Source organism: Lissotriton helveticus, chromosome 3_1 (genome assembly GCF_964261635.1).
Source record: "Lissotriton helveticus chromosome 3_1, aLisHel1.1, whole genome shotgun sequence".
Lineage (NCBI taxonomy): Eukaryota > Metazoa > Chordata > Amphibia > Caudata > Salamandridae > Lissotriton > Lissotriton helveticus.
In genome coordinates this window covers 1697035379-1697054443 of record NC_136061.1, presented here as the reverse complement: position 1 = coordinate 1697054443, position 19065 = coordinate 1697035379, and positions in this window count along the sequence as shown.

Genomic DNA, 19065 nt, shown 5'->3' with positions numbered 1-19065 from the left:
GTAAGATAGGTAGCGTGTTGGGTTATTTGCTACTGTCTGCAGCTGGGACAGCTGTAGTTGAACAATATCTATCTCTCATTGCAATGGCCCCACTCTTTGTGAAATGACTCACTTTCCACACTGACTCCTAAGAGACAGATGAATAATAAAAAACATACTACATCACACACCTCATGTATAGAAATGGCAGATATTATTATTGTCTCTGTTGTCGGTCGATGTTGGGTAAAATGATGCACTGCACTTCAGTATAGAGTATCCCATATGACAAACTTGAAGCTGAAATCAAGTCAGGCATCTAGGTCCACTTTACACACTGACCTCTGCCCCCAACAGAAATTATTTCCAACACATATATTTGCTGGACAGTAAGAAAAGGAAACTTGACTTACTCTACTACAGGGTAAGGTAAAGAGATTAGGCGGGTGGGTAGAGCTTTTGCTATGGAATGGATGGATTTGTCATGTGACTATTAAACTTTGACTTTTTCAGTCACTGTAGTTGACAAAAGTCATGAAACAAATCTTTAATGGAAAACCATGAAATATATTTTAGAATCACTTCACATGGCCATAAAATGTGCCACATGCCAATAATGGATTTCTCAATGTTTTGGTAGGCTAGGACAGAAGAACTTAGGGAAGAATAAAAGAGTGATGTACTAAGAGGTGATTGAGTGGACAAAGGGAAACGCACCATTGAGAAATTTGTAAAGGCTTCATTAACTGAAGCAGATGCACATTGTACACTGAAGTCACATAATTGAACCATACTGCACTTCAGTCGTGGGTGGTGAAATGCCATGCATAGGGAGGGGGTTAATGAATGAAGATCGGTGGGATACATATCTGCCTCGCTTACCAGATACGGTGAGTCAAGAGAGTAGAACAAAATATAAAGAAAATATGCCCCACTTTGAACCATAGCTTACATAACCATGAAACAACGTAAGTGAATTAGGTGAGCAGCATGCCCCTGTCCAGAAAAACTATCTTGTTCATTCATCCAAGCAATCCCTTTATTGATTCATCATTTCATTCTTCTTTATTCGCCCATAGCCACAGTTATTTAAGCTTTATTTGCTCTCATCCAGTCTTTCATCAACATTTCCAATCCATTATCCATCCATTCAGTTTCTACCCTTGTTTTTCATCCATTCATTCCTTTACCCAATATTGTTTATAATACTAGCTTACTTGGTCCCGCAATCTTCATATTCGACAGTAGAGGATCAAAAACCTGTTCTTAGTCTTACAAAACCATCAGATATATAGGGGAAATGAAAATATTACCAACAAAGCTGAATATATAACCAAACTAAAATTCTGGATTTTTTAAGTGCGAACTACTCACCCTTAAGGGTCTCAAGTTGCTGGGGGCCAATGGGGAGATTAATTAAGCTATTGCCCAGAGTCAAATGGTGCTGAGCTGCCACCAGGGATCGAACTGTGATATCTGCGCTCCGTAGTCAGATGCCCTGGTCGCAGTGCCACACCTCTAGACTAGTATGGCCAGCAAAAGTCAGCTACCAAAAAAATTATGAAATAAGGAATAAAAGATAATGCAGGTATAACAGGAATGAAACAAAAAGTGGATAGGGGACAGACTAAAAAAATAAACATGGCAATATTTTAAAGTAACATAGTGGGCTGGGGAAAGGAGCAAATCCATTATGCTTTGCACGTCTTGGTTCGTACTCCGTTCTCATCAACATGAAAGGAAGACTGCAGGTTAGAGTGTCAAAGCAACTTTATTTCACGCCAGCAACAGCAGGCTCGGGGCAGCAACTCCCGTCCTGGACACTTCAATACCCCAACATTCTACCCTAAGTCCACAACAATTTTGAACACCAGCATTAGGGAAATAATAATAATAAATAATGGGACTTACTAGGCTGAGTGGAGCCCTCAGCCGTGGTGCTGGTGGTTGGGGCCTCCCTCCCAGCTCTTCCTAAACCCTCCTCTGAACTGCCCCTCTTCTTTCCCTTGGGTGCTGATGTAAGAAATGAAGAAGATAAAAAACTAGATCAGTGGTTGAGTTAATTACCCAAAGATTATCATAACAGGCAAACACAGTTACATTTTACTCATCTAAAACAGATTGCCTATAGTACTAGATTTGAGTCTATCAACTGCCGCTGAGTTGGTCACACTAAGCCCGGAAACCCAATTCCAGAGTTTCTTACCAATACCTAGATTTTGGAACTAATGCTTGCAATGAATGATCTTTGATTCTATTCTCATTTATCAGCCTTCTTTATGGACCAACTCAGTCTCCCTTTTTTTGCAATGCATAGTTGGATACTACACATCAATGTGAAATAGCTTGGGACTGTACGAGCTACATAAAAAAAGTCACAAAGAACATTAACTCACTGATATCACTAGTTCACCATGGTGACAGGAGGACAGAAGAGTCTGCAATGGCTTTTTATTTATTCATCCAAAGTGATTGCCAATGAGTATGATTAGGTAGCGACGAGCATGTATCTAGATGCTACTGAATCACATAATATTAATATTCAAAAGTAAACTGAACGTAAGTTACCTCAAAGTGTGAGCAGGATGCTATTAAGAATTCTATTTTTTAGTATTGTAAAACACAAACAGAACAAATAATTAATACTCACTAAGTCCTGGATTCTCTACGTTAAGCAGCTCCTTCTCTCGGTTAAGGTTTTCCGTTCAGTGGTGCATCAGCTGCTGGATGGTGCGCTGAACCTGGCTGGTCCACTGCACACCCCGGTGCACCCTTCCCCAGTGCAGCTGATGGTGCTGCAGGGAGAACCCACTGCCTGCTGCCAGTATGGAGGGGAGGTGACCTTACTGAAGATAGCCTGAGGCTGCATACCAGAGTGGCACTGCCACTCCCCTGTTCTTACATGGCACAGAGTGGAAATAGAAAAAGAAAAACGAAGGAAGGAAGGAAGGAAAGATTGAAGGAATGAAGGACGGAAAGAAGGAAGGAAGGAAGAAAGGAAGGAAGGAGGGAAGGAAGAGGAAGGAAGAAAGGAAGGAAGGAAGGAAGGAAGGAAGGAAGGAAGCAAGGAAGGAAGTAAGGAAGGAAGGAAGGAAGGAAGGAAGGAAGGAAGGAAGGAAGGAAGGAAGGAAGGAAGGAAGGAAGGAAGGAAGGAAGGAAGGAAGGAAATTAAATACCAAGTAAGCAAAGGAAACATAAAAAAGTACAAAAGGTCACAAAAAACAAAAAAAATTAAGAAAAGTGAAACGCAAAGACACAGAAACGCACAATAAGATAATAAATAACAATTTGGGGTAGAATGATTAGGAAGGAAGAGAATTGAAAGGATTGACAGTGGATTCAAAAATAGGCCCAGCACCACGAACAGAAAAGAGAAAACAAGATGACTTTTCCCATGTGAACCGCATGGCAACATTCGTGTGCAACTTACAATGGTGCGTTTGATGTCAAATGCAGCTTGAACTAGCATACCAGGGAACTCTGCTTGATCCTGGAACTCTGTGCAGCTTAGCGGAGGTCTTCAGCCATTTTGTGGAGTTCTTCATAGCATGAATCTCCAAACTCTGCCCAGGCCTACTTTTTAATACATATAAGACAGCCCTAGGGAGAACCTAGATGTGCCTTGATTGGCCCTCACGGGAAGGATGGGAGGGAGGAGCTGGGCACAGCTCTACTTACCCTTGAATATGTTGTGCCTGGCTCCATACAAAGGGCTGCATACCCCCTTTAGTTAGTCCAGAGCCAGGGCCGGGAAGGTAAAACACATGTATATTTAAAGGGTAACCTTCGTAAGCTTCTCCCATTTTAAAGGCAGATTTGGGTATAAGTAATTGACCTCAGACACCATTTTTTCAGTACATCTCTGGACATCTGAATACTATGCCAGGAAGATTAACTGCTGTCCTGCTGAAATTAATGCCACTCTGCTGGACTACTGCTCTGAAAGACTGCTGCCCTGCTGTGTGGACCTGCTGCTTTCTGCCCTCCTGCCTGAGTGGAAAGGACTGGACCTGCATTTGTTGATCCTAGGACCACCAGAGGGACTACAAGGGCTAGTTGGCTGGCCTCCTGACTTGAGCCTCTGTGACAGAAGGCTCCCATAACTTAGACTCCAGCACCTGGACCCTGCCATTTGTGAGTCAACCCAGTCACGCGGTACCACCCCAGTCCTAGTCCCTTGGAAGTTGGCTTAAGGTGTTCCGTCTCTCTTATGCTGAACAGCATAACCCCAAGCAGAATTGATGCATCACACCCACTGCATGGATGTTCTCTGATGCAAAGACTCCCATTGCAATGCAGACCATTGCCACATCAGAACCACTGCTATGTGGCGCATCCTTGGCGCAGACAGCCTTGACGATCATGCCAGACTCCACATCGCATGTTAAACAATGCTTCCATAGAACTCATTTGCTCATTAATTTGAATCAGCACAAATGATGATTGATGATCTGCATTTAAATTATCATAACAAAGAAGTCAAAGGATAATAAAAGTAGTCAAGTCAAGTCAAGTCAATGCAAGCTTTATTCGATTATTTAAAATCATAAAAGCAATTCCATCACATATATAAAAGTGGCAATTCATATGTTAAAAACAATTCGCGTATAAAAACAATTTAGATTAAAAAGAGCATTTAGGAGAACAATTTCATATATTTACATGGGATATAGAAATTCATCGGTAGAACTTTTGGATAGTAATTATTAACACATATCAAGGAACATTTAACTTCAGTTTTTTAGACTTAGGACGCATAGCAGCAACCAAAAAACTTGCGACCCCAAATATTACTCTGATGCTACTCAGGAGCTGTAGGTAACGGAGAGCGGGACGGACTTAAGTAAACCCTGCTTCTCTCAATATAGGTAATAAAAACTGTTTCCTACATTCCTCATAATGGCCGCAAAACATAGTAAAGTGCATCAGGGTCTGTTCAGAGAAATTATCACAGGTACAGGGAATAGATGGATCTGACTTTCCCCATACTGGATAATTCCCCAAAGAATATTGGATGATATTAAGTCTAAATCTCACAAGGAGATTACGATGGAAGGGCCGGGTCACAATAATCAAGTAGGGTTCCAATTTTTGGGTAGTCTGAAGTATGTAATTAGCTCTAACTCCTGGTTTTTGGAGCTCTACTTCCTCCCGTTCCATCTCCATACGTCCCAAGAAATTGTTCTTAATCCACAATACATCACCCTTCTTGATGGTGCTCGGTGCGAAGTATAGTTCTGGCCTTCCCAGTTTACAAAAAGTGTTTTTAATGTAAGCCAACCATGCAGGTGCTCCAAGTGACGGCACAGTGCCAGTGTATTTAAGTGAGCCATAGAGAAGCAAACATATATTCCACCAACAATATTTGCCATGTGTACAATGGGTCCCCACCGATCGGACACAAAACCATTTCTTAGAAGCCCAATGTTATGAGCATTTCAGTGTCAATAGTTTGACAATCAATGTTATGGGTGGACCCTAGTCCATCAACGTTTCGACTCCCCCAAAGTAATTTACATGGGGTTTTCATCGGGAGAACAAAAAGGCAGAAACCTGTCCAGAGGAATCTGGTTTCAATTTGCACATGTTGTGTGTTTAGGGCAGAAAGAATGTGAATTTAATTGGGATGATACTTTCAAGCTCACTGAGAAGTGCCGATAATGAGCTCCTGACAGCATGTGGCTTTCACATTGACTCCACATCGCAGTCTTGCAGCCCCTTGGAACCAATGTATTACCTTGACTGCACAACACCAGACTTCACATCGCAAGCCCTCATCAACAGGATCCTAAACAATGATACAGACCATTAGGCTTCACACAAACAGTTGCTTTGAGATGTTTTTAGCCTGGCACTTGAAGTGTTCATTTTTCACTGGTTTGAATGATTTCATTTACCTTACTTTAGGTGTTGCTTAGCTTTTCGGTCCACCGCAGCTTGTACTTTTTGCATGGAGAAGCCTCATACTTTTCTCACTTCCTGTGTGTTGCTGGAAAGTAGGTTAGCTGTCTAGCAGCCCATTTGCATCCAGCTATTTAGACCTGATGCCTGCATTGACACGCTGCCATTAGGCTTCAGGCAAGCAGTAACTTTGAGCTGTTTTTACGCTGGCACTTAGGGCCAGATGTAGGAAGGCAAATACCGGTCGATAACGGCCGATTTCGGCCGTTACCGACCGGTATTTGGAGTTTGGGATGTAGGGGCATGTTAAAATACAGATTCGGTAATTTTACCGAATCGGTAAAATACCGAATCGGTATAATTAACAAATCTGTATTTTGACATATAGGTAGCACTGTAATCAGTGCTACAGGGGTTTAAGAATTCTTAATTTACTTTTGTTTTTGAAACAGTGCCATGTTGCAGACATACATGCCCTAAGGGCATATATGTCTGCAACATGTGCACCCATGCAAAATTGACGGGTACAACAGGGTGTCAAAGTGACACCCTGCCACCCTTCAATGTTTCCCCCAATTACCGAATCGGTTGTTATGACGGCCTGGTCTCGTCATAACAGTTAATTCCCTGCCTGTGCGGGAGAATTAATGAGTGGGCGGGGTAGTGACGAGATCAGGCAGTCATGAGCACAGCTCCACCATGACTCATGACGGCCTGGTCTCGTCACGAGCACCGCGGTGCCGGGCTCAAAACCCCCCGTCCCCTCTGCACCATGAGGGAATTAGACCCCCGGGGAAGAGGTTAAATGATACGAGTTGACCAACTTGGATTGCTGACAACCCCATTGGTTATCAATACACCTTAATATCTCCTGTTGACTCCTTAGGGCTTAGAGGGCTTTCATGTCAATGTCAGGTCATTAACTTAACATGCTGTAGAACATTGGAACCTGCTTCCTTCGATGTTACCTGAGGTTTGTTTTGTCGCTGAAATCTGGTTGAGCCAGTCCTCTTCATCAGCCATCACCCTGGCTATCCTAGACCAATACTCTATGCTTAGATTGGATAGGGAGGGCAGGATAGTGGGTGGAATTTACATTATTTTAAAAACACCATTAAACTTTCTAATGTAGATTCCTTTCTGGTATTCTGGGCAGACATATACATATTTAAATTTGTACTTTCTTCCAAGGACTGTTTGAGAGGTGCTTTAATATATCGCCCATCGGGGTAAAAAAAACAATTCAAGGGGTGTGGCCCTGATGGCGACCCAATAGGATGTGTTCTCTGGTCTCTCCACTCCCACCTGGCAAAGCCCTGTCTAATAGCTGCGGAAAGGGGGGCACTGAGGACTATGACCTACCCCAGCGGGACACCCTTCCGGAGGGGGGGTCATCAGAGTGTGAATGCAGGCCATGACAAGCACTGGGAGCCGGTCACTAAGAAGCGCGCTCAGAGACAGCCCACAGCTGGCCTGCTGGCACTGAAAAGGGGCTGGTGCATCGACAGAAGAGTGCCCCTCCAGAGATCCCTGAAGGTCTGGGACGGGCGCAGCTGACGAGGCCAGGTCGGGGTGAGGCGGTGTTTGGGGGAACAGCTCGCTGACTCGCACCACTGGAGAGTGCAGAGACGCCCTTGGCGGCCTAAGCACGTCCCCAGGCACAGATCTGCTTGCGGGCTTGACAAGATTGCGGCCTGCAGTCTGCGGCCTCTTTCAGCAGACAGGGCTGGGGTTGCTGGCCCACTTGTGGCCCCAGTGCAGGGCAAGAGCCCCAGAGGAACTTGTAGGGGACAGAGCCCATACCCTGCAACAGCAGCAAGCTAGTGCTCGATGGCGGCTCACGGCCGGCCTACCAGTACAAAAAAGTGGCTGGCACTGTGATGGAGGATTGCCGCTCCGGAGAAACCCTGAAGGCCTGTGAACGGGTGAGGCCGGCAGGCACAGCAGTCAAGGCTAGGTCAGGGTAAAGCGGAGTCTGATTTCAGCGGCTCACCGACTTCCACCGCTGGGGAGCGCGGAGATGTCTTTGGCAGCCAAAACGCAAGCCCAAGCAAAGAGCGGCTTGCAGGCTTGAATGAATTGCGGCCTGCGGTCTTCTTCAGCAGACAGCTGTGTGGGGCTAGGGTCGCTAGCCCACTTGTGATCCCTATGCAGAACAGGAACCCCGGAGGAGCTCGTGGGTGATGGGGCCCTTACCTTGCAACAGCGGCACGCCAGCAGGGACTCCATCCGTTTAATGACTCACAGCATGACAGTGGGCAGGGGCAGATAGCCCCCATGGCGATATATCATCCATGTGGGGGTTGCAAAGGCTCCGACAGGCCTAAAACGTGAGTCCAGCAAACCGGTGAGGTCACGGTGGGCCACTGAGTCTGCAGGCAATGCCATTGAGATGCACAGATGAGTAGACAAGTGCCTATACGGCCTGTAAGAACCAGCACCCTGCAATGGACACCAGCAAGGGATGGAGGGACAGATCAGTAAATGACATGTTGCTTACACTGTCTTACCCACAGCTAAACGGCTAGACTCCCTCGAAGGCCACTGAAGAGCTTGAGGGAGCAGACAGAGTGGAGCCCCCAGTCAGCCGATCCTTTCTCGAATCACTCTACTTCTCTCTTCGAGAGGACCTGTCGGCCATGAAGCGAGACCTCTCGGCTGACTTCCGAGAGGTGAGACGAGACATAGACTCCTTGGGGGAGAGGGTCAACACCTTGGAGGAACGCAAAGCTGGCCAAGATGGGGAACTAAGGAATCTTCCTCAAGAAGTCATCCAGCTGCAGGAGCAGAACCTTGACCTCCAGGCCCATACAGAGGACTTGGAAAACAGGTCCCGGCCCAATAACATCCGCATCCGAGGCATAACGTATTGAATGGAAGACACAAACATCAATGCCTTTGTGACCGACCTCTTCCATTTACTCCTGGGCGTGGTGTAGGACTTTCCTATCAAGCTTGACTGCACACATAGAGTAGTGTCTCGGAGGGCCGCTCCAGCCCCTCCAGCGGATATTCTGACCTATGTGCATGATTTCCAGCTTAAGGAACGCATACTCCTAGCGGCCAAGGATAATCCCGCTTTCCAGTACAAAAGCCAGAAGCCCACATTGTACTAAGACTTAGCCACATCCACACCAGTGAAGCCTAAAGCTGAACACCAGTGAGCAGCTGGCATCTCATGGGCACACCCCTTCTGGCTAATTTTCACCTCTATAGGGGAGCTCTGACAATTACGTTCATTGTCTGCGGCTTATAAGCTACTGGACATTGATGCATCTGCGGTGCAGAAGCTACAACAGGGCACACCGAGCTGAATTTGTTGGAGCAGCCACGGATGTACCACTATCAAGTCCCCAACTCAGGCGTTGCGTCCTGACCTGGACACTATGGCCAAAGAACCTCAGGTGGTTTTGGCATTTCTGGCCGGGGCCTCCTTTGAGTAGCCATCGATCATAACTGAGGAGCAGATGATGAGCATTTTGCCGACCTTCATCCCCGCCTTCTGAGATGCTTCATTGCAAAAACTGAGCTGCCTTTGGAGGGGTGGAGACACTACCTCCCACTACCTCCTAATCTTCATCCCAGGAATCGGAATCTCCGGACATTTGTTTGCTGCACAATGTCTTTCTTTACTGGTATAGTTATTTTTTGTTTTTCTTTTCTGATCTCCTTCTTGGGCCCTTCATACGCCAAGTCTCCCACACTAAATGCTGTCCTTTCAATGTTCCATTTCTCGGCACACTGGGATGTCTGTAGGCAGTGGCCCCTAGCACACACTGGCACCTCACATAGCCTCCCACCCCAGTCTAGGCCCGCATGTTAGCGAACATTTAAATTCTTGTACTAAATGTGAAGTGGTTAAACAAGCTAATCAAAAGAAGAGCTGTCCTATCTTATCTTGAGATACCCATAGGCTCCGATCAAAGGCTTTCCCACATCAATATTTCTCCTCACACCCAACCAAAACGGCAGGAAATGCCATTCTTATCTCCTGCAATTTCAGAGAGATGGTGGGAGTGAAAATATCTGAAATTAGGGGTGGCTTCTGGCCCTCTCAGTGTCTATTAACACATACACTCTCACACTAGCCTTCATATATGCACCCAATGAAGGTCAAAGGGCATTTCTCCCCAGAGCAGTAATGGGCTTGAAGAATTCCACAGACAAGCAGATACTGGTGAGGGGTGATATAAATATGGTGTTCGACAATCGGCTAGACCATTCAGCTCAACAACAGGGACACACAGAGGCCCTCTCCAAGAGTGGGAGGGAAAGGCTGCAGGATCTTGGGATTGTTGATATCTGGTGCTCTCTCCACCCACATGCTACTATACATTTTACTCTCATTCACATAAAACCTATGCCAGCTAGCCCACTTGTGAACCCTATGCAGAACAGGAACCCCGGAGGAGCTCGTGGGTGATGGGGCCCTTACCTTGCAACAGCGGCACGCCAGCAGGGACTCCATCCGTTTAACGACTCACAGCGTGACAGTGGGCAGGGGCAGATAGCCCCCCTGACGATATATCATCCATGTGGGGGTGGCGAAGGCTCCGACAGGCCCAAAACGTGAGTCCAGCAAACCGGTGAGGCCACGGTGTGCCGCTGAGTCTGCAGGCAATGCCATTGAGATGCATAGATGAGTAGACAAGTGCCTATACGGCCTGTAAGAACCAGCACCCTGCAATGGACACCAGCAAGGGATGGAGGGACAGATCAGTAAAGGACATTTTGCTTAAACTGTCTTACCCACAGCTAAATGGCTAGACTCCCTCGAAGGCCACTGAAGAGCATTAGGTCCCAATCCCTGCTCCCCTTGATGCTCACTTTGGACATTGAACCCCGAACACTCTCAGACCACACCACATTGACTCTGACACTAGCAATACCTCTGGTGGACAGACTACCATTCTCCTGGTGGCTGTGCAACACACTCCTGCACCGCCCGGCAGTAGTGCAATGTCTAACCAAGACATCGGAGGAGTTCAGGGTTTTTAATGATATCCCAGATATCCCAATTGCTTCCCTATGGGAAACGTTCAATCTGGTGGCGAGTGGGGACCTCATTGCTACGTCCTCAGTGAATAACAAGATCTGTAGAGACAACAGGGAAGTCCTATTCAGACAAATGTAGGAGCTAGAATGTATACACACGTGTACAGAGTGCCCCTGGTGTGACGGCAATTAGAGGCAGTGCGCCCGCAGCTTGCTGACCTTGACCTGGACTAGGCAGAGTATGCCACCTTATGACTGAAGCACTCCTTTTACATTGTGGGGGATAGGTGTGGGTGCCCGTTGGCCCATAAATTTTGCGCTCAATGCCAACCGGCCACTGTCCATGTAGTTCGAGATACGACCGGCTCCGAGTGCACACGGGACACAGATATCTCTCTCAGATTTTGAGATTTGTATGCCGAACTGTATACAGCGCAACTCCTGACAGAACAGGACTTTCCAAAATATTTGCACAGGGTAACTCATTCCCGGGTGACTCCGGATCAGGCCTCCAGCCTAGACAGCCCAATCCACATTGAGGAGGTGATATCTGCCATGGCCCGACTAAAAAACCTTAAATCCCCAGTCCCGATGGGTTTACCTTTATTTTCTATAAAACCTTCTGCACTATCCTAGACCCTATTTCACCCAGATTCTTCAATGCGATAGGGGACACCTCTGACATCCCACCCACAATGCTCCTTGCCTCAGTTGTCCTTCCTCCCAAATAAGGCAAGGATAGTCGGCATTGTGCCTCTTACCAACTAAGATCTCTTCTGAACATTGACTTAAAGCTTTTCACAGGTATTCTGGCAGCTGGGCTGGGGCCACTGGTGGATCCAGACCAGGCAGGGTTTGTGGCAACTAGGCAATGCGGGGACAATACACAGAGACTACTTCACCTCATTGACAAGGCTTACCATCAACGGGTTGAACGGGTAGTGTTGTCGGTCGATGCTGAAAAAGCATTTGACAGAGTGCACTGGGCATTCTTGGAGGCCACCTCGGAGCAGTTTGGAGTGGGGGATCGCTTTCGCAAATGGGTACTTAGTAGCTATAGTCACCCCATGGCTACAGTTCGAGTGAATGGATATAATTTGGATCCCTTCCCAATAGCACGTGGCACAGTGCAGGGGTGCCCGCTCTCTCTAGTGCTGTTTCCTCTGTACATGGACCCCTTGGCCCCCAGAGTGTGTGATAATCCGCTGATCTCCGGGGTCCAGCTCTGGGGGGAATACCACACTGCAAGGTTATATGTTGATGACGTAATTTACTCGCTTGAGGACCCCCAGACCTCAATTCAGGCATTCCTTGCAGAACTGGAGAACTTTGTAGAGGCCTCGGGCTTCCCGGTCAACATTTCCATGTCACAAGCTTTGGGGATTTCTCTACAGCCCTCCACCAAGAATGCCCTAGAGAGATATGCCCGCTTCAGTGGGAGCTGGAAATGATTCTGTATCTGGGCATAAGGTTGGCAACTTCAATCCAAGCCACAGTCACCCTAAACTACAACCAACTCCTGTCACAGACACAACTATACCTTTGCCGCTGGCTGCCATTTGGCCTCTTGTAGCTGGGTCACGTGGGGGCACTTAAAATTATTATGCTCCAGAAAATATTATACCTCTTCCAGACAGTTCCGGTAGAGTCCCCCCCAGTATCTTGAAATTGCGCCAACAAGAATTCCTTTCATTTGGGCAGATAAAAAAGATAGGATGAACAGGGACCTGAGCTACAGACCCCCAGGGGAGGGCGGCATTGGGATTCCTAATATTGACCGCTACTACCGGGCTACCTAGCTATAGGTCCTGCTGGAAAGGTCCTGTAGCGAATCCTAAAGGCACTGGCTATTTATGAAAAGAGCCCTAGCTGGCCAGTCCTTGTGGAAAATCCCCTTTCTCCATAAATCTCGGTGCCCTGCAGGGCTATACAAATTGCCAGTCAAGCGTGCAATTCTGAGGGCTTGGGACATGTTTGCTGTATGATGCAACCTTACCGCCGTCCCTTCGCCCCTACTCCTATAACTAATAACCCCGCCTTCACTCTGGGCCTTGACCTTGTGACCCTCAGGCTCTGGGATGGAGGGTCCTTTGACCTTCGAGGATCTTCGTGTCAATCTTGCGCTACCAGAGACCAAGTTCAGCAGACACACTCCCGGGTACTGCATCCCTCAGTACGCCCAGGGGCGCAAAGACCACTTATCCCATACAAGAAGTGGCTACATTCTAAACTGACAAGCAAGTGTCTTATCATGGAGCTTTATCATTTCCGGTGGCCCCCGGAACAGTCAGTCGAATCTGCAGGGCAGAGACGCTGGGAGGCGGAACTGGGGTGCATGCTGCCACAGAAGGAATGGGGGACATTTTTTATCTGGCAATACATACAGCACAAAATGTCTCCAGCATAGAAACAGCAACCAAGATTGCGTCATATTGGTATCTCACCCCTCAGACTACACAGGAGCAACCCCAGCCGCACTTCAGGCTGCTAGATAAATTGCTGGACTGATGGCACGCTGACATACTTGTTATTGGGCTGCCCCGCCCTCACTTCATTCTGGGAACAGATCCTCATTGAAATAGATAATCACTTCGATACACAAATACCGCGTTTTCCGGCATATGTCCTCCTGGGTCTGCCCAACATGCTTACATTCCCCCTCAGATCACGAAGAGGCAGAGAAATAGGGATTGTATTAGGCGCGGCCCTGCAAAACATTCTGTCTCACTGGGACACAGACCGGATACCCACGTTCCAGGGGTGGCTGCATAGGTTATGGCATGTACTGCGTATGGAGCGTATATCCCTTTTGCGCCAAGGGGACAGAGCCTCCTTTGCAGAACTGTGGCACCATTGCTAGCCTTGTTGAGCCCAGAAATCTGGGCGCTTACCTACCCCAGATATTTGCACCTTCTGCGCCTCACCACGCTGCTGCAAGATCTGGCACAACCTCTACTAACAGGTCACACACCTCGATAACTCTGATCTTTTATTTCTGTCTCCACATCAGACGGGTACAGGAAGGAGAGGATTACACTCAGGGAGTTTGGGGGAAGGACCTTATGGGGGTCTCGGGTAGGAGTAGGTGGGGGCATGGGGAGTTGAAGTTTGCTTTTGTCTCTGGCGTTACGCTCTTGCATGACTTGCTTGGCTCCTCACTGAAGGCACTGTATTGTTCATGTTCTATATCGATTAAAAGATTTAAACTTAAAAAAGAGTTCAGCCAGTGCCTAATTGAATATATTACACCTCATGTCCTAGCAGCAAAGCTGTTTGTTTTGTTGGGGAACTTCAATCACCATGCTGAAGATTCTGATGATGTGGAGGTGAGTCAGCTGATCGCTGACTTAGCCACACTTGGCCTTCACCCAAAAATTATTGGACCCACGCATGCTGCAGGGCATACACTAGATTGAATTTTTACAAAAGCTATGTCTCCAACCTGTGAACAACAGCAACCGTTACTCTGGATGGACCATTCATTGATTAGATTCAGTATGCCCATGACAACTGATAGTGATAAAACACCTAAAGTTGTGAAAATTGATTTAAGCAATGGCTGAAAATCACTCCAGACTAAGGAGTTTGAACTTACTGGCATAGCAGCTGCGTCAGATGGGGTGCAAGTGCTCTTAGAATATCATAGTCCTTTAACCCCTTCGCCGCGACGCAAATTTCACTGCGGCGCGAATTCGCCGTGACGCGTGGGTAGGGGTGAGCGCGACGTTGCTGTGCTCGTAACGGAACCATGCCATTATGAGTCATAGGCGGCGTGTGCCCATGACGACGTGCTCATTAATTCTCCTGCGCAGGTGGGATATTAATGCCGTGAGGGAGGAGCGGCAGCCGCATGACGGAACCACGCCGTCATGAGCACACACCGCCCGTGGCTCATGATGGCATGGTTCCATTATGAGCAGGCAACTGGTTATGCACAGCTTTTGATAAGATTGCCCCTCTCAAATTGTGTCCTAATTCCACACACGGATCGCATGTGCCCTGGTATAAGTTAGCACGCAGGTCAGAGAAAATTAGAAAGACAGTGACGAAGCACAAACAATGCTTGTGATAGGGAGGTGAAAAGAGCAGCTTTAACACGCTATTCCCCATAACATTAAGATTACCTGGAAAGGTATATCTCTGATCAAATTGCCTAGCCTAAACATTTGTCGAAAGTTCTATTTAAAGTGCTTCATGATATACAGGCATCACAGGTACTTTGTGATTTGCTGGCTAACCATTTCGAAGGGGAAGTGAACAATATTTATCAGAACTTCCCAAGCCATCCTGAAGAGATATATTTTATATTACCCTTCTCCATCGATGTTTCTAGCTTGGGAAAATTTAAAAGGTTTCTCTGGAGGAAATTCAGTTAGCCCTCTTTTCAGCCACATCGGGATCTCCTTTATATATTTGTCCTCGCAAGATCTCTGCTGCTCTGTCTAACAAGCTGGCCCCTGTCATCCATTCCTTATTCAATCTATCTGTCAATTCTGGAAAAATCCCAGTGACCCAGAAGGTGGTTCAAGTTAGGCCAATCCCAAAAAAAGACAAACTTAGCACCTTCCAACTTTTCTTACAATTGTCCAATCTCGTTGCTTCCTTTAAGGGGTAATCTTTTGTAAGGACTAATAAACAAGCATTTATTTTAGTGCCTAGAGGTTAATTAGATCTAGCAACCCATCTTGATGGTGTTTTAGACCTTCACATAGTCCTGAGACAGCATTGGTAGTAGTCATTGATGACATCAAAGGAACTTTAACTGTTAAATACTATTTATGCTAGTGCTGCTAGACTTGTCTGCAGCATTTGATACTGTGTCTCATCCCCGGCTACTTCATAGGTTACATGAGATTGGGATTTTTGGATCAGCGCTAGACTGGCTTGGAGATTCTCTTTCCAAAAGAACCCAAACTATTACGTTGAGCTCTTTAAAGTCTTGCATTATGAAGCTGGACAAGGGGGAGCCCCATTGCTCTTCCCTCAGCCCCTTGCCTTTCAATATATATATTGCACCCCTCACCAAGATTGTTAATACCATAAGCTTTGAAATAATATCATACGCGGACGACACAGAATGTATAATTCCATGTGATAAAGAACAGCTTAAAGCAAAAAAAAGCTTTTCAGCTGGGATGACAGAGAACTGCCTCCAGCTGAATGCTGGAAAAACAGAGATTGTGCTGTTTGGCAAAGCCCAACAGCACTGCTCCCATACCCAAACAGGTGGTTAAGAACTTGGGAGTATGTCTTGACCAACCTCTTACTCTGAAAGAGTAGGTGATGTCCATCACAGGCTCATGTTTTCAAATCATGAGCTTCCTGAGAAGAGCCTTTCCATTCTTGGCACACACATCAAGGAAAATGGTGGTTCAGGATTTTGTGATTAGCCGTCTGGACTACGGTGATATACTATTGGCTTTGACAAAGGAGATGTTGCTATCTAAACCACAAGTTCTGCAGAACACCACAGATTGTCTCATTTGCAACCTTCCATCAGGGGTGGCATCCACTCCCCTTATCCGTGCCTTACATTGGCTACTAGTACAGATGAGAATCATTTCTAAAATGTGTTGCCTTACACATAAAGCTCTGACTGAAAAAAGTCCCTGGTTACCTACCTTCAGAGCTTAGCCACCATTGTCCGCTTAGACACCTTAGATCTAGGGCTACAGCCCTGTTAACTTGTGTCAAAAAGTAAACATCAGGGAGTAGGTCTTTCTCTTACCTAGCCCCTTTCTATTGGAACAAGTCAAGTCAAGTCAAAAACACTTTATTCGATTAAATAAAAATCATAAAAGTATACTATACAAATACATAAAAACATCATACAGAGATGTTGTTTACTGTACATTTAAAATTCAATACCAATACATATGGATTGACACTTAGTTCACAGAATTACACAATTATCAGCGATATTTCATATTTCATTATAAAAAATATACAATGAACCAGAACCTGGAAGTTAGTTTGTACTGTCAGATATAGGGCAAACATTAACCATAACCCCAACTGCACTCATCTGGAGTCTCTTCCGTCTAGCACGGATTGATGCAATCAAGAAATTGGCTACACAGAACATCACCAGATGATTTTCCATTAATTGAAGGAACAACAATGCAGGTTTCAACTGTAAAAACCCCATTTCCCTTAATAGTGGCTTAATATATTTTTCCCTGCCTTCCAGAAAGAAAGGACAGAAAAATACAAAATGTATCAGATCCTGATCAGAGAAATTGTCACATTCACATGGTACATTATCCATTGGGGTGCACCACTTCTCGTAAATACCCAGCAGAAAATGTGCCTGATTAAATCTGAATTTGGTTAGCAACCAACGGTGGTAGGGTCGTGTACCAATAGTCAGATATGGTTGTACTGACATTGAGGTAATCAGCATAAAATGTGACCTTACTGTAGGTTTAGATATTTCAGTCAACTCTCTTTCCATTTCTCGGATCTTTATAAAATTGAACAAGCTGCTGCATCATTTTTGAAGTTTTTCAAACTACTTTCTCTTTAGGAAAGCACTTAAGACAATGTTTAATGGCTTCGCCAAGATATCCCTCCTGGGGTGATTTGTGTGCATTATAAATTAAAATAGCAGAGCAGAACATCACACCGCTGCCTCACCGCACCTCGGAACAAATGCATCGCTTCAGCAGCACAACACATCTCTACAAGCCAGGATTTAGGGTAGTGTTTTTCAGCAGGCCCAACTGGGTACCTGTAGCTGGCTGCGTTCCAGCGAGGTTGGGCTGAACTTTAGACTTTGTCCTTCAAGCCTGGTGTGACCAGTTATCTACAGTTGGTACTTTGTGCTTATTGATGCTAATGTTACTCAAATCCTTAAAGAAGAATTTTGCTGGTTCTACTGACTGGAATTTTGTCATTTTGATCTTGTTTCATTTATTCAAAAATTACGGTTTCTCAACTTGTGAGGGATCATTTTGCGGTGTGTTTTCAATGTGCTACTTTTTGATGAATTGCACAATTTCTTTACATATTGCCTCTAAGTTAAGATTGACTGCTCTGTGCCAAGCTATCAGAGGGTTGAACACAGGTCAATTTAAGGTTTGCTTGTAACTTCACCCTGACAAGGATTGTGGTTTCTGCTTGAGTAGGATTCCACCCCCTCAAACAGTAACTCTATTTCATACAAATATTATAAAGTTTTTGTGTGAAATCTTAACATATTAAAGATGGGGCAGCAGTATATGGGACAAGTTCATTATGATACCTCTGTGAACATCAATTCTAAGTGACATTTAACCGCTTCCGTGCGGCGCGTTAGCCGCGCCCTGTGCTGGACATTCCAGAACAGGGCGCGGTCGTGACGAAACCGTTCCGTCATCAGCACAGCTCAGCCGTAACTGATGACGGAACGGTTCCGTCACCAGCATCGAAGGGGTTAAAGAGCTGTGTGTAATGGAATTCAACTGCATCAACAGATGCTTTATGAGACCTTGGTAGATGTTTCACAACAGGCTGGGCAGTGAATTCCTACTCTCCCCTTAATAAAGAATACAGCACAGGGTGTTGGGTTTTCCGGGGCCGGTGCTGGCTTGCGGATCGATGCCACGCACCTCCTCTCCTTAATAAAGTAAATGGCCTTGATGTAGGGGCCATCTACCCTTAGTAAAGATATGGCCCCGGGGAAAGAGGACCCTGGGGCCACTTACGGCTCACTTGGGAAGGCCGCCGCATTGTCCCATTCCCAATAATAAAAAGATCAATACATAATTGCTGGCCCCCACCAGCACCCTGGACACTCAAAATCTAAATATATTTTTTTTTTATAATAAATGAGTGACAGGAGCCACTTATTTACTACTCACAGCTCCTTGCAAGGAACGCTACATGATGCCTTACAAGGGCTTTTTAAAACATATATTTTTTGCCTAGTGGTTGTTTAAGAAGGCATAGGGGCACTACCCTGTATTTTAATAGTGCAGATAGCTGCAGTGAGTGCAACATCCCCACAGCAACATTAAAAAAGAGATAGTAAGTCTCATTGGTCATTAAATCCATGACCCCAGGAGGGCTTACAATATTTTTTAAGAGCACTCCTGGCTGGTTCCATGGCTGCACTTTGTAGCTTAGAAAAAAAAAGACTCAAATGTTTTTTTTTCGAAAGCTTTATTAAATTTGTAAATGGCAATCACTTGTATTAAATTTTGAACTGGG